We start from the raw sequence: 7,048 nt of genomic DNA, 5'->3' as shown, positions 1-7,048 counted from the left end.
GCTATTCTAAAATTTTAATCCTACAACTTCTTAACATTTTTTTCCAATCTTAATTACCATAAATTAACCAAAATTGTCTTCTTTACATAAAGCCGGTATGGAGGTCTCTGTATGTGATGACGAAATGACCACAGTACGCAATACTATTTCCAGTGTAGACAAAGATGAATGTATAAGAGAATTAAACTTGATTTCCAACGGAAGTGTTACAAAGGAAAGATCATCTGTATGAGCAAATAATGCCGTAGAAAGCACAATACCTCCCTTTGATATAAAAGTCACTGAGAAAAAAAAAAAAATGCCCATTGTACCATTGTTTTACATGTTAATATTAAAAGATATTAAATGAAACAACAAAGTGAGAACAGAAGTAGAAAACTGACGAATCAGTCTGATTTCTTTCGTCAATCAAAAAGAAAAAAAAAATGCGAAGAAAAAATAGTCTGTTACAAACCATATCTGAACGGGCCTTTTGGTGTAGGCAGCTGCACGAACTCGTATTTATCAAGGATTTTCACCAGCTGTATTAGTAAAGAGCAGTCACGCATAACTTAAGTTCAAGAATGCCTTTAAATATGGGTTCCACTGGCAGTAGGTAGAGAATGAGGCTTATCTGCATATCACATGTCTCGGGAATTGATAGTATTCATTTGTTTTATATATTTTCTTCTTTATTATGCCAAGGCTTGTAAACTTTTCCAGTGATATATATTTTCCTTTCAGCAGTAGGGTAGCCTCTACGAAAGTAATGACAGCTTTCTGCCAGACTTTTGGTAAAACGTATTTTTAAGTATTTACAGATTTCTATCACTTTTTTTGTTACCACTACACGAGATTGCATATATTTTTGCACCTGCTAATGTATCTTCCTTTCCTTCTTTCTACATTACACCAATTTTTCACTGATTAAATCTTTCTATTTTTCACTACGGCACCAGAATATTTATAATCTCTCTTCAGTCAGTGTCGTTCTCTTAGTTATTACATTAAAATGCTCATAATTTCCATCATAGTCTTCAAAACTTTCCACCAGTTGAAGTAGCTTCTTTCACCAGTGAATTATTGCCTAAAATTTTCCTACCATTTAATGTATCTTACTTCACCACTACACTAATGAACACTCGTGAGCTATGCAGGGATATTATTAAAACTGAGGGATATTATTAAAGCTGAATACGCAAAGATGTAGGTAAGCCCTTAAATTAAGACGGCGAATTTCAAAACAACCGTGAGCAATGCAGACGTTTAGACTTTTTCCTGACAGTACTGGCAGTGAGGACTCCGTTCCTCTGCTTAAATATATAGAATATCTTGAGGTGAATAATGGATCTCCAGGTCGGAAGATATGACCTAACCCGAATACAACAAAACAATCAGATAACAAAAAGAGTAAAATACAAAATAAATACCGTACGTCATTTGGTTGAAATAGTTAACTCTTTGGCATTTTTGTGGGAGAATTAACCCTTCAATAAGCCGAAGTATTTTCAGTGTGATTCTTGCTACCACCAGATGATTTAATAAACTTAGGACAGAACTCCTCCACTTTAAAAGTCTGTCGTCATGTAAATAAAACCGTCTGAAGGCAGCGAGAATAAAATGTAAATTATGTCCTTGGGTTGAGGGAGTTAAGCTTTTTCACTGAGACGATTTTGTCCAACTGATAGGAAGTCTAGGGTTTCAGTTAAAACTATGATTGTTGGAATCCTCCCAGCCGAATAAAGTGGCCTGCATGTAGCCTAAATAAAATAGCCAGGAGCGTCCATGTGGGAAAAAAGGGTGAAGCTCAAGAAAGGGTGAAGCTAAACGATAAGTTTCAAGAAAGGGTGAACCTCAGGAATGAGTGAGGCTTAAAGGGTAAAGTTCAAAAAAGGAAGGATAATGCACAAGAAAGGGTAAAATTTAAGAAAAGATGAGGTTCAAAAATGGGAGAAACTCAAGGGAAAAAAACAGTGTTTGTAAATATGGCACCACGGCGACGGACCTCTGTGAATCCTGTATAGAGAGGCAATGGTGCAGCGTTTTACCCTTCGCCGCACTCGAAAAGTAAGACCTCGCTCCATCTTAGCTCCCTATCAGCCCTTTCTGGCTGCTGTCAGACGATTTTATTAAGCTCAGAAGTCAAGATTCGGCTTGACCCTTACTCCGAGGTTGTCATTTTCGGTACGGGAGCAACTATAGGCGCGGCCCGGTCAGTCGCTCACTCCCTTAGGATATTTGCAAGCAAGGTTCTTCGCTCTAGTTAAGTCCTATATGCAGTTTGATGTATGTCGGCTATTAATCGGTCGTCTTTGATCAAATCTCATCAAAAGTAATAGGTTTCAGCACATCCACATAATTCCTGTTTATTGAAGGTTTGGTAAAAATTCGTCTACAACTTCTCGAGATATTTTGGCATCAGGTACACACACACACACACACACACACACACACACACACACACACACACACACACTCATCGACAAAAACTATATTGCCTCGCCTTGTTAAAGATGGGTGATAATATTTGTGAGAAGATAGCATGGGTTTGATAAAAAAAAAAAAAAACTCCTTCGGCTGAAGTGATTAAGAAAACAGAAGGCAATGATGTGTGTGTGTGTGTGTGTGTGTGTGTGTGTGTGTGAGATAGAGAGAGAGAGAGAGAGAGAGAGAGAGAGACACACACACACACACACACACACACACACACACACACACACACACACACACACACACACACACACACACACACACACACACACACACACACAGATATCTTACACGTAAGGGATAAGATATTTGAGAAACAAGAAAAAGTATCGAGAAACAAGTAAAGGTAAATAGTGAAAGCAGAGATAAGCGATGGAGATAAAAAGCTAAAAGAAATTTGCAAAGAAAATTTTTGATAATAGTACAATATGACGGTAGAATTGGCTTCGTTGTTTCGAATGATTTATGTCACTTTTAAACTATGGACCTCTTTTTGCACTCGCTAAAAACACTGACTTATCTAGACAGACACATCGGCGAACATTATTACTATGTAACTACAAATATTATGTATTTAAAAATCCAACTTCATTGTAACTCTTACATAATTCCCACACTGCGACATCTGTCATTCACGTTACTGGTAATAACAATCTTGCTAAATATCACTAATTTTCAAAACTCTGGTGTCAGTAATCATCACTACTGGGCAAATAAAAATTGATAACTCATAAATCCTACTTCAGTGTAATTCCTAAACATTTCCCGTCACGGTAACTCTTCTCCCTTACATGCCTCTCAATCGTAATTTCGGCAAATGTCACTGATTTTCAAAACCTTGGCGTCCCTCGTTGCGACTCTGTGGAAAAGTTACGCCGCTTTCATCATAACGAGTTTCCCGCAAATGTTCCAGCAGGGTAAAAATATGCACTGGGTATTTTGTGAAGCTCTTTACACTGGCTGCCGATCACATCAACATTTACAAAATAAAACCCAGCTTTCTTTTTTATTCTCTGGATATTGTGCACGTGCTGATAAAGAAAAACTAGTCTAAGCTCTGCCATTTGGTTTCCACACCGTTCTTCAGATATTTATTGTATTTGTCCTGTTCTCTCTTTTCCTTTCTTTTCTTTCCTCCAAACTCTTTTCACTTTAGTATCACCCCATTATTTCGTCACCAATTCGCTTCAAACTTTCTACAACGGTTTCTTATGCGAATGCCTCTAAGACACACTTTTTCCTTAATTTTTTATTGAGCCTTTAACGCGACTTATTGAGTCAAAAGTCAAACCACACAAACACAAATCTTGGATCCTATGATCCAGAATGTCCATTAATCATTATGGCAATTTGCAAAGAAATATGTCAGTGCACTGTAAATGTATGGAGACCATCCTGCATTCCCTTTGGAATGGTGGCAATCGTTAATTCAGTACATTATTCCTCACCAGGATCGTATAGGCCAGGAGTTAGCTTACTTGATCTAAAGTAGACACTTATGGCGGGATGAATCAGTCGCACCACCCTGAATGGTATTATATGAGCAGTAAATCCCAAAAAATTCCTCGGGTGCAAGTCATTCTGCGGCGTATCTGGTTGCAGCGCCTTAACCTGCAACAACACCAGTCCTAAATTTCGTAATATGGTGACCACCCAGCGAAGTACTTCATTTCCGGGGTTATGAGAAACCATTTGGCTTGTCACTTCCATTAGACACTCGAGTCTCGCGAAGGCAGCTATACATCAAGTGAGTGGATGGTTGACCACCCAACGTGTCTCAAAAACTATTCCAAGCCATTTAATTAAAAATAGCAACGATACATATTCTTGCAATATCTACGGCAGTTCGAAACGGCTAAAATGGAAGGATGAATGTCTTCTACTGTGACGTGTAATCTCCTCTAAACAATACCATCACAATATGTAAGCAAAGCCTCAATGCCAGCAAAGAAACAGGAGGGAAGAGTATTGAAAAGAATTCTCATAATATAAATTTTTAGTTCCCTGCTCTTCTCTTGGTCGCGGGTAACATCAGATTCCAATAAACCATTGTTGAGAGCGTGCGGTGTGGGTGGCGAGGGGGTGGATGGAAGGGGAGTTTGGGGGTAGGGATAGGGGGAAGGGGAGTTTGGAGCTCGGATGAGGGGTTACGGGATGGCGTGCTTAGAGTGGTGCAAGTGGGATTGGGTGGGGAGGATGTTTGAGGGGTGTGGATGGGGGGTTTGGGTGGGAGAAGGTTGGGGTGAGGATGGGTAGGGGTGACGAGCCGAGGGGGGAGGGGTTACCGAGACAAGAAGTAATTTTTTTATTTCTTGGAGTGGAACTATGAGACCGTGTTCTTTGCCTGACGTCGGAGAAGGGAATATGTAGAAACTGCACCAGTGATGATTTACGTCACCTCTGATACAGGAAATATGTGTTGCTAAGAGAGAGAGACAGAGACAGAGACAGACAGACAGACAGACAGAGACAGACAAAGACAGAGAGGGAGACAGAGACAGACAGACCGACAGACAGATAGACAGACAGAGAGACAACCGACAGACAGCCAGACACAGACACAAAAGATAGAGAACCTTGCAGGAATGTCCGAGGATCCCAGATTTTTTTCACCGCTTCATGGAGCCTGAGCGAATAAAAGAACTCAGAAGCAGATGGGAACATAAAAAAAAAAAAAGTCTAAATGTGACCGTGGTTTAGGGCTATCGCCGGAGAGAGAAAAAACAGAATGGAACGTGTAGACGGAGAAATAAAATCAACCACACCGCTGCGCCGCCTGCCGTAATCTGTTAGACTTGGAAGCGCTGTCCAGTTATACAAAAAAAAAAAAGAAAAAGAAAAAGACAACTAGCATTATAGATAGAAGATGACATTGATAGAGTCGGTTCATAGTATTTATAAAAAAAATTTCCAGTTTTTATTGTAAATAAAATCTCCATAAGGGATAATTAATTGTTAAAGATCGAGTTGTTTTTCATACTTTCTCGCTTTAATATCCGATTTTGATTTTGAAGTGTTTACTAGTTGTATGTGGGAAAATAAGAGTATAAACAAGTAGTCTTATACACAACATAGAGTAAATTTAGGACAGATTATGAATACTAGCCCAGAGGCCTTTAAGGATCGGCCTAACGAGGAGGATACTCTAGCTTCTCCCATGATTTTATATTAGGTCTACTGTGGTCTGTAATTCCCGTCTGCGGTCGCTGATGTTGACGAATGAGAGGGACTTGAGCCTCACAAGGCAGGATTCTCTTGAGCTTAATCAACAATCCCGTATGTCGTCCTTAGAGATCAGTTTAGCAGGTTCACTATAATCCCAATAGACCGATGACATTATATTTACTGCCTCTACTAGATGATTTTACTCAGTTAAGGAGAAACTCTTCCAGCTGAGGGGGTTTGGTACTGCCTTCATTAATTCTTGCAATAAAATAAGTTTTTCCCTGAGTTAAGCAAGTCTGGTAGTAGGAAGAATAAGCTAAAGACATTTCATGGGTTTCAAGGGATTCATATATTCTGACGTCCTTTAAATATCAAGGTCGGGTAAGGTATGGTTGTGGTGGTGACATGGTGACCGCTGACTAAAGCAGTCTAATAGTTCAAATCCACAAGTGACACCACCGACATACATTAATGTAAGAAAATTTTCCCTGCATTTTGCAACAGTTTCGAAAGCTATTTTATTGCACGATACTTATTCGGCTTATAGTCACTGCAGTTTAATTTTCGTACTCTTCGCATCAACGAGAGAATGGGAAAAAACAAGTAAGTCGGGACATTCGAAAAACCCAAAGCCCAGTCATATTTTTGTCATCAACATTAATCACGGCATTCACGAGCGTACACAGCTGGCTTCCAATAAGTCATTTTTCTTCCAGGCGAATCCCTTCTCCAGTCATCGACTGATAGGCTGAAGCTGACGTATTGTTGGCATGACAGGGGCGCGTCAGAGGTGATTACAGGATGGAGCCCGTTAGTGGCCAGGCAGGGGTCACTTTGGTGTACTGTAGGGGCATTGAGATACGATTAAAACCCTCAACACGAGGACGTCATTTCTGTATTAGTCTTGTTGTTACCAGACGATTTTATTCAGGCTAGGAGAAATTGGATACAGAATTATCTAATCTCTTAACTTCTTTGGTAGCCTCCTGAACTGAAAAAAAAAAAATCATGTAAACAACATAAAAGTATACAGTATGTTATGGAAATAAAGGTTCTTTCGGTGACAAAATTACGGACCTAAGGCTGAGGTATTATTGGGGTGACAAGGGGACGTCTGGGGGATTACAGCGTGGATGTTGTCAGTGTGTGGTCAGGGGTCATTGTGGTGGACTGTGGGGTGGCTGGAATCAGATCAGGCTGCGATGGAAGAACTGATTGTTAGGCAGATAATGATAATGGATACGACTGCGACTGATTAGACTGGGCAATTTTGTGAGGGTCATTTGGCCTGTGAGATGGAGTCCAGAATTTCTATGCCCTCGGTTCTGAGTGATTGGATATGTGGTCTAATTTTTTTCCATATTGTTCCTTTTTCTTGATTCATCCTAACCAAGATATAGGCATGAATTAGGTA

This window comes from Coenobita brevimanus, chromosome 23 (genome assembly GCF_032717465.1).
Source record: "Coenobita brevimanus isolate Jiangsu-jjx chromosome 23, ASM3271746v2, whole genome shotgun sequence".
Lineage (NCBI taxonomy): Eukaryota > Metazoa > Arthropoda > Malacostraca > Decapoda > Coenobitidae > Coenobita > Coenobita brevimanus.
The sequence above is the reverse complement of the archived record's forward strand: the minus strand, read 5'-3'. Positions refer to the sequence as shown.